Source organism: Gallinula chloropus (assembly GCF_964237585.1).
Source record: "Gallinula chloropus genome assembly, chromosome: 5".
Taxonomy (NCBI): Eukaryota; Metazoa; Chordata; class Aves; order Gruiformes; family Rallidae; genus Gallinula; species Gallinula chloropus.
The window spans coordinates 6,212,492-6,223,045 of NC_140090.1; positions in this window are offsets into that span (position 1 = coordinate 6,212,492).

The following is a 10,554-nucleotide window of genomic DNA, read 5'->3' on the forward strand; positions in this document are numbered from 1 at the left end:
GGAGGCTCCAGAGAGACCTTACAGCAGCCTTCCAGTATCTGAAGGGGCTACAGGAAAGTTGGAGATGGACTGGTTACAAGGGTAAGGAGTGACAGGCCAAGAGGGAATGGCTTTAAACTGAAGGAGGGAAGATTTGGATTAGATATAAGGAAGAAATCCTTCCCTGGGAGGGTTGGGAAGCCCTGGCACAGGGTGCCCAGAGAAGCTATGGCTGCCCATGGATGCCTGTTCAAGGCCAGGTTGGATGGGGCTTTGGGCATGCTGGGCTAGTGGAGGGTGTCCCTGTCCATGGCAGGAAGGGAGACTAGATGGGCTTTATGGTCCTTCCCACCCAAACCAGTCTATGATTTTATGAGTGTTACCTCCATATCTCATAGCCAGGGTCTCTGTTCATCCATCATGGTCACTAACAAAAATAGGCTGTCACCAAACACTGGGCAGACCCAATGGAGTTTCACCAGCAAACTGTGTCCATGAAGATACTGTGAACCATCAGTAACTCCTCAGATTTGCTCCATTTCCTCAGCCTATGAAAAAGATCTGAATCAACTGCAAAAGACAATGAAGTTTAGACACATACTTTCCCCACTAAAGTGTTGGTTTGACATGATTTTTTCTGAATACATTAATGTTGAGTATTATTCATTTCCTTCTTAGTAACCAGGCTACATACACAGAGAGACAAAAGTCCTCCATCATCCACCTGCTCCTCCTTTTTTCCCTTCCTTTCAGCAGATCCTATTGCAAACCAAAGCTCTAGAGCCACATGATATTCCTTGCTCCTTGATTTCAAAATGGAAGCATGAGGGATATTCTGACAGACAGGAGAAGAGACACATCAGTCCATAATATTACAGTGTTCTCAAACAATGGAAGGAATCAGTTCAGCTTCACTCGTTCAGTAACACAAAACATTATTTATTGGCTGTTAAAGAAAAATATGGCAGCTCTCCATGACAAATTCATCCTTGTTTTGAAACATATGTTATCAGCGCTCAGAAGGGAGCTGGAAGTATAGATTTTAAAAACAGCCTTGCAAAAACATTATCTCTGAACAACTGAAAGCAAAAGCTGCTGGATTGCCATTTGATTCCATATTGTTGATAATGTCTGGAGGTGTCACAGTAGCACATTTTCTGTATTTCCAACACAGTTCCTAAAACACAACTGAAAGCATCAGCAAGCACTGTGCTCACAACATAGATGGCAGGGTGCTGGAGGAGAGGCAGCGCTCGCTCGGGCTGCCCTCCTTCCAGGCATCCCTTACCCCAGGCTCACACTGCAAACACACAGCACAGGCTTAGGGCACGCGGGACCGCACGCTGCTTGAATCCAGAACATTTTTAATCCTCCAGACACCATAATAGAGGTCAAATACCATTTACAGTGTTTAATATTTTATTTTTAGGAAGACTGATGACATTACAGCTCATTGGATATTTATGAAGAGACGGAGCAGTCTCATTTTCATGGGTAGCGGGTGCCCTGGACCGAAATGTTCACACAAAACCCAGCTGCTGATGAGCTGCATTGGGAATTTTTTGCTATCATACCCAATGTCAACATTTTTAAAACTGTCAAACCTTATTTTGAGCAAAGCAGCCTGCTTGGTTGGCGTTCCCATGCAGCAAAAGGTATACTGAGGGAACAGACACCAGCAAGGAGCATTCTGTAATGCAGGTTCATCAAAGTCACCGCAGCACAACTTAATTTTGCTGTGGGACATTATTTTCCATGGAAACTCTGCTTTTCTCCTAGCATGACTCTACAGGAGGTCTAATCAGAAATGTCTGACATGCTCAGGGGAACAGATGGAGGAGCTCCTCGCTGCACCCCACAGGCCCTCAGCTGCCTGGATTGAGGTTTGCGGGAGTAGAGACATCCTTAGGTTTAGCTCTAGCTTCCCAAAAAGCCAGAAGCTGTCAAGCTCCTGGGACACAGCCACAGGAGTTGGAAGGCCAAGGATTGGGTTGCCTGCCAAAGGCTGGGACACAGGGTGGCCCATAGCACCATGCAACAGCTCACATGCCTCTTCATAGAAGAAATAACCTGGTAAATTATTTTGTGTCAGGCTTGTCCAGACTGGCCACAGCCACATCTGCAAAGCTGCTCTGGATGCCAGGGACAAGCCCAGTGGGCAGCAGGCCCCGCAAGCCCTTCCTCCCCACTCTGGGCACCGACACCATGGGACTACCAGGTAACATAACTGCTTCAGCAACAACAACAGGAGAATCAGGATTGCCAGGGCAATACCCTGTAACAACATCTATGGAGACGATGCAGACAGTTTGTTCTTCTCCTAAAAACATGCCATTTGTCTTCTAAAAGTTTCTAAGTCAGGCTGTCAGTGTCAGATAATGCCAGACAGATGCGTATCCTCTCAACCTTAACAATGGCCTCATAAATGGAGTGATATGGGCTTTAATTACAAGAACACACTTTTCCATAGGATCCCTGCTTCAACTGGTGCACCACACAAAGGTAGGGGCCAGGGTCAGATCACACACAGCCTGCCATAAATCTAGCATTTCCTACCCCTGAGTACTGAGTAGATTTCCTCTTCTTCCCCCAGGCACCTTCCCTGATTAAATTGATAGCTAAAAAAAAAGAAAGCAGTACTAACTCTGTCTGGAAGTGGAGAAAAGACTGTGGAAATAAGCTCAGCTGGAGATACCAGGAGGTGAGAGAAAGAAGTACACAAAGAAGGGGGTGGGGAACATTACAATCTTCACTGCCTGCAGGCTGCAGTTAAAAATATATAAATAAAATGCAGTTATGATAATCAGAACAGAGTAAAGTATTATTTGTTAAACTTTTGAATTTTAAGGGTAGCTGTCGGCTCCAGACAAACAGGGCTTGTTACCTTTTAATGTCCCTTAGAGAGCTTCTGCTGTCTTATCTACTTTCTATCATGTTATATCACAAGTACAGTTTTCCAATTAGTTGGGATTCTTGATAGAAGGCGTTCCCTTTAAGAAAAAAGAAGTCAGTTTTACAAGCAAGAAAAGCTTTACAAGTGAGGTGGCATTTTACCAGATTAGTACATCATTTTCATTAACTGAACTTCATCTATTATTCTGTGTGAAAGAAAACACTTGAATATCGACAGACAGATATAAAACTTATTGAATTTACTTTCTATGCTACTTAAAATTATTTTCTGATGGTTGAACAACATGATTTAAAAAGTAAAAGATTATATTTAAGGTAAATACTACTGTCACTGTTAACACGGTAGAATAACGTTCAGCATTCATCTAGCATGACATGCACGTCACAATAATGAATAATTGTTCAATTTACTGATTATATTCACATTAAAATACTTCCTTTTATTTCTAAGTCATTTAATCTAGGCTGTACAATCTACGTCACAGTCTTTATCATTAATAAACGCAAAGTTGATCTGTAACAAATCAGTGCTTTCAAGTTTAAAAGCAAGAATTTAAAGTTAAGGAGAGCAGTCTAACTGATATTTCAGGTGGTGACCTACCAGATGCATGGTTGTTTCTATTTTCTCATAATTTTGTTTCAAATGAAGGAAAGACAGTTATGGCATTTTTAATTCTACTTTAGGCAGCATTATGAAGGTAATGAGACAATACATCTTGTAACTTATTGCAGTGATTAGCACGCTAGTTTTCTACCTGAGCTGAAGGAAAGTTATCAATAAACCATGAGTTCGTTTTAGCTTAATGTGGTTTGATGTCTAGTGCAACCTATGAGCAGGAAAAGAAGACACTACTGAGGTGTAAAATTCACTACTCCTTCAGACCTTCCTCACCTGGAAGTGGTCATCTAGTGGTTTTATTTGTTACAATGCAGTAGTAGACCAAAATACTGTGAAGTCTGTGTAGTAAAGCTTACTGGTAGCACAAAGCGGTATAAAGTTCTAACCTTTAAGACAGCAAGAGACAGGAGGAAAAAGAAAAATAAAAGCTAGAGGTTTATTTCTCTAAAATGTCCCATCTTTGTGAACATTGGCTTAGCTCCATTGCTCTGTAGCAAATTGAAGCCTGCAACTTCACAAAGCTCCAATGAAATGCATCATGTTCCATTCCTTCCTCTCTGAAACTCTCTGTCCATTATCATATAGGACCTAAATATATGACACTCAATTCTGAAGCTATGTATGTAACACACAGAACAGACACCTGTTTAACACAGGTACAGGCAAACAATTCCAGCAAGTGTTGTGAAAGCCGCTGCTATCTCCATTATTCACCTCCCCTACGAAGAGAGGCTGGGGGAGCTGGGCCTGTTCAGCCTGGAGAAGAGAAGGCTGCGGGGGGACCTCATTGCAGCCTTCCAGTACCTGAAGGGAACATACAAACAGGAGGGGAATCAACTTTTTAAAAGGGTAGATAATGACAGGACAAAGGGATGGATTAAAACTAAAGGGGACAAGGTTTAAATTACATATTAGGGGGAAGTTTTTTTACAGAGAGAGTGGTGAGGGGCGGGAACAGGCTGCCCAGAGAGGTGGTGGATTCCCCGTCCCTGGAGGTGTTCAAGGCCAGATTGGATGGGGCCTGGACAACCTTCTGTAAATCCAGGCTGGAGGTTGGTGGCCCTGCCTGTGGCAGGGGGGTTGGAGCTCTATGATCCTTGGGGTCCCTTCCAACCCAGACCATTCTATGATTCTATGATATTAACATACACCACAGCGATGAGGTGCAGGCCTGTTTATCCCCACCTCTCTGATGTTAATATAAAACTTCTGACCTCAGATAACTGAACGAACAAATGTAACTAAACTTTACTAAGGCCATTTTATTTTATTATGAGCTCTGAGGCTTTTCTAAAGATAAACAGGCTGTGAAAATAAAATATAGCTACTGCACTTTTAAAAACTCTAGATTATGACACATTCTCCAACCATTCTGGGGAAGGCAGTAACAATTATGAACAAGCCCCTTAAGGTTATAAATGGATTTTCCATAAACTATCATATCTTTCCAGCTATTATATTAATTTCCTTCTTACTGACTCCACTAACATTACCAATAACATCTTTTTAGCCTTCTTATGCAACAAGCTAAGTAGTATTCCATGTAGCTGAGTATTTATTTATTTTTGAGAGATCAGGCTCAAGGCTCAGCTGAAGGACGATACCTCTTGGGAAATACTCTTTTAAGTGTGATGCATACTTTGACTTGGCTTTCTCTAAAAAGACTTTTATGCAGCAGTAATCTTCTGACATTTTCTTGCACCAAGGGACAGAAGGTGGTCAGTTTATTGACAGGAAAGTTGATCTCCTGGCTGGTTTTTTGCTTCTTTTTTTCTTTTTGTTACAATTAGCACCCATTCTGACTTCTTCCATTTCCCAATATATATGGCTATGTCTCATGTGCCATAGGAGGGAGCAGAACACACTAAGAGATGAATTAATGGTATATATCATCTTGGAAAACCCTGTCAGTCTCCCATTTCCACAGGGCTGACTCAGAAAGACTGGTCAGGACTGCGTGAGACTGGGTTTAGGACTAGGAAAGAGAAAACATCCATTTTAATCCTAAATCTGCCACAAATTTACCACAGACCTTCAGCAAAGGCGTTAAAATGTTCCATACTTCAATAACCCCCAATATTAAGATGTATAAAGAGCTTTCTTTGTTTCAAAAAATCTTTCCTTTAAAAGGATAACCTCATGAAAAGGATTAATGAAGAATAAATCCCTTACGGTCCACCATAGGCATGTCTTACCAGTACCTACTGCCACAGAAGCATCACACACACGAACCTGGCCAGCTATAAGCACATCTGCCTCCCTGTGCTTCTCACATGTTCGTTACCATCACAGTGTTTGAATCATCCATGTCCCAGTGATGCATCGTGCCTCAGGAATTAAATACCTATGAACCCCTTTGCCTTTGGATTGCACGTGGAGCAGAATCCTGAATTTGATATGAATTGGAGTTTCACAGCAAGCAAAAATTCATCCTTGGCACATGACAATCCAGTCTGGCAACTGTTCTCTTCCCTGCTGTTTTTGACAGTCTTCCAGCAAAACAACTAACATCTGTAGCCTGGAATAAACTTTTTGAGATTAACCAAATTACTGTTTACCAATATGTGAGCTGCCATGATGTAACTGGCAAACAAAAGCTTTGGCATAAATATAACGTGTGCAAGAACCCAGGGGAGAATAAAAAAAGGTCCTCTGTTATTGTTTGTGTCCATCTACCCATCATTTGCAGAGATAAGGACGAAGGAGGTGGACATATAAAACCAGAGGTGTGGGATGGGAAGGGGCCAAGCAAGGAGACAGCTAAGGACAAGTGGATTCTGGTGATGCCAGGGTGGGGAAGAAAGGAGAGGAAAAATAAGGGAAAGCAGCAGTTGCAAAGACTACCCAAGAGGCATGAAATCATTTTGATATAATTGCAGCTTCCCCCTTCCTTGGGTGACCTTCCTCAAAAGCTCACACTGGATCAGCACACATCAAATTAGCAGATCATTACCTATGCTATTTTTTTTAGGGAAATTAGCTCAACAGAACTGAAACTCAGGTCTGGCTGAGACTAAATTCACACAGAATCTTGATTCATCTCAAACAACTGGAACTGGCTGTAGAGAAGCCACGAATTCCTGGAAGCTTTGCTGCAATTTGGGCCTTGCTGCAATCTTCATTGAGGGGACGTGAATTTTCGTGCATATTTCTACAGCCTGTACCAAGCCTCAGAGGATACTACGCTTCAAGGGAGGAAGGAGGCAGCTTAATTAAAAGCAAATTAAAATCATTGCACGGACTTTTAGAGATTTTCACCTGGTTTTCTGGTTTTAAATACTGTTGGAGCAGGACCTGCTGGAAGCAAGGTACTTATAAAACATTTTGCAAAAATCCTTTTGTATTGAATTACAACAGAATGTTTCACAGATGATTACAGACAAAAAGCATCACGTAAGGGAGAGTATCAGGCAGGGATCGTACTGCTTACCAAGTTCAAAAAACATTAAATTCAACGTGGCTAAATTGTCAGGGAGGATTCTGAAACTGAAGAATTTAACTGGACTTCATCAAGGTCCGACAAAATAGGGAGGAAAGTAAAAAGAAGATGATTTTCTTCCTGGTCTTTTTATAGATTCTGTAAAAACACTGTGTAAGACAGGCTGCCACCTTCCAAAAATAACCAGTCTGTACCGTGCAAGTATTCTTCAGTTGCCATTTCAGACTTTTGCCCATGATGGTACAAGAAAACCCACCAGAAAGCAACGGTCTAAAGCCTGAAACTCAAAACTGATTAATCAAAGATGCCTTTTTCTTCACTGTCTAGATAATGGAGCCAGTGCCCAGCCATATATTCCACTTTGCAGTGGAGTCTTATAAACTCATGCTCCTGGGAAGAGGAGTAGCAAGGAAACATGATTGACGATTGTCCAGCCCCAAGGAACTGCAGACTCCATGCTGCATGGTCCTGCCTCAGCTTGGTATTCATTTCTTTGCTCACTGGTTAGTCAGAAAATCAGTTAAGTCATGCCAACATGTGTTTCATACTGGTGGGACAGATGTTCCTCCACTACAGTACACGTGCAGTTGTAAACTCTGTTTAATACCTCAAACTTCCAAACTCTATTGCATCAGTAATTTTATCTCCTCACTTTCCTGACCTTCGGAAGTTTAAAAATCAGATACTTAACCTTGCATTAATGGCAGGGGTTTTATTGCACAAGATTACACATTTAAAGCCATTATTATAACCTCTGCTCCTAGGTATAAAAGGCTGAGAGGCATTCAATTGCATGACAAGAAAATGACTCTTGAGGAGGGAAAGGAACCTTTCCAGCATCATCTTTAGTTTCTGGGGTTTTAACTCTGTTATTAAACTTAGTTCTCCCACTTACTATATAAAAAGTTTGCACCCCTAACAAAATGATACGGGTATTTTTAATGTTCTAAAGAGTGACTGGTGTGATGTTAGTTGTGGGGTTGTAATTCATGATTTAGACCTTGTTTTCACAAGGAAAAGACTTGGCATTTGCTAATTCCACGTAAAATTCCAGCAACAGCAAGATCAGTGTCATCCTAACATGAGTTTGTAAACTGAGTTAAAGAAGAGCCCAATCATAAAACCTCACTATCTTCCAGGCATTATCTTCAACTGTCAACAAGCTCACAGAGAGTCCTCTCGCCCAAGCTTTGCACAGTTTAGAATCCAGGCTGCTGGAGAGGTAGGGCATAGCTTGCAAACTCTTCATTTTTCTATGGGTGCAAAGGAAACATGCTCATGCTCAGCCTGCTATCTCATGGCTGTTTTCAGAAGGGCCTCACTTTGCATTAAGCCTATGGAGATGCTTATGACAAACGACCAATGCCATTCTGCTGTGAAGGCGTAACTCATGGGCCAGGCCTGCCAGCCAGTCACACATCTTAGGAATTAAATCTATTTTTGCATAAACAGTCTCTTAATTTTTTTGTTTTATCTCAGATAAGCCCTTTGGTTGTGGAATTTCAATGTCCAGGTCTTTGGAGCAGCGTAGACAGATTCTAACTGGAAAGACCGCGTGCCCAGTACTGTTGTTCTTCTGTTGAATTAATTACCACTTGTGATTCAGCATTACCCGCTATGTCTGCAATTTTGCATTCAGGTAGAGCAATCCAGTAGTTACCAGACCTTATCAACATGCAATAAAAGGTGGCAGCTCTTGTTCATGCTATCACTGGGAATGCCAGATGGCCTTTTCTGGCTCGTGACCCAAATAGATTGCTGGTTATGCTGTTAGTTTACTTCAAATGTCTATTTGCTTTAATTGTCACAGTGCTATGTTTTCTAATGATATTTCTTGGAAAAAAAACCCATTAATTTATTCTTTTCACTAGATATTTCTCTTTTAAAATACGATATTAAGTGTAAACAAATATTACATTAGCAGGGTGGAAGTTAGACTTTTGAAAAGAAGAAAAACAATAAAAACTTGGAAAAACAAAAACTTTAAATTTCATTGTATCCATAAGTCTTTTTGGTTCACCTTAGATTTACTAGTATCCTGTGGAGACCTTTTAAATGCAGTAAAATGTCTGCCCCAGGTAAAATTGCCAGCACTTTAGAACAAAGGTTTTGTAAGTAGTAGTTTATAATGCATGTGGGATTTGAAAAGTGCATTTTTTCTTGTCTTGAAGATAAGTCTTATTAAGATGGCATACCACCTTGGAGGCAATAATGGGTTTTTTCCATACTTCAGGTTTGCAATAATACTGTTTCTTGTAAGAAAGGCAAAAAGGGCTTTTTTTTATCCTGGATGAGGTTGATGCTTTCTGACCCAATATTGTTACAGTAAGATACAGATTTAAAAGAACTCTTCATCTTCTAAGCACAAAAATCACCACCGCCAATATAAATCACCAATATTCAATCTGAAGCTAGACTTAAATCTTCCGTTTTTCATCCCCTGTTACCCTCACATCTTTGCAAGTAAGGCTACTTGGGGCACATAGTGCCATTTTAAAACAAACCATATTCTAGAAATGACAGAAATCTATTCTGTCAGCAAATCCAAATCAGGATTTGAGGTATGCTTCCAATTATACTTCTAAATAAGTACAGTTTTCTAAATGCTTTCAGGAATCAAATTCCAGGGCTCACCTTGCACCTCTGCCTGAACCTTGCAGGTATCTCCAGGCCATATCCAGGCTCTCATCCCAACAGCAAACCAGGCTCCATGACTGTTTTACAGACCTCAGGCTTTGGAAGCACACACAGGCTTGTTCTGCTAGCCGGCGCTTCGTTTAGCTGACTTGCCAAACAGAATGAAAGCATTTTAAATATGCAGATCATTCTGAAATGTTCTATTGTATGACACTGGGTATAAAAGTAAATCCTGCTGAATGCATACAAAGGCGGGGGAATCACTTTAAACAGCAGAACAGGCATGCACACTCCAATTACTCTGGCGTTCCACCTGTAAAGTATTGTTTCAAGCAAACTAGATTTAACGGAACATTGGCTTTATAGTAGCATCAATTTGTCAACTAAATTAGAACAATAAATATCAAAAAACTCTTGCAATAGACTTGCATTTTAAATCTGGTGTAAGCAATAGAGAAAACGATTACCAACACAAAATCTCTCGTAAGTGCCTTCTGATCACAATACAGGATGGCATCGTGCTGCTGTCTCATGCCCAGATAGAGCCCTGGGGTTGTCATAAGGACATCTTGGTAGCTCCAAGTTTTTCTGTGGAGTCCCCAGAAATCATTGGAGTTTGACTGCAATAGCTGCAATCTTGGACCACAAGGTTCTTCCAAATTTCACTCAGAAATCCTCCATATTAATCAGTTAATTCATCATACTGTTGCCTCCTTCTCTCCTCACCCTGCCTCTACCTGCCTCTATGAACACCCTCCTGCCAGCAATGACAAAGCACCTGCCACCCAGCCCCTGCCACCCCAGTTTTACCATGGGGAATTTAGTGGGGCCTCCCTTGACAGCTGTGCTAGTGTTGAAGCACAAGGCACTGGTGGCCATCACCTAGTGTAGAGGGTATCCTCCTATCCGGAAGGCAGCTGCATTAGCCAAGCACAAATTGCCCTTGCAAACCAGTGCTGGCTGCTCC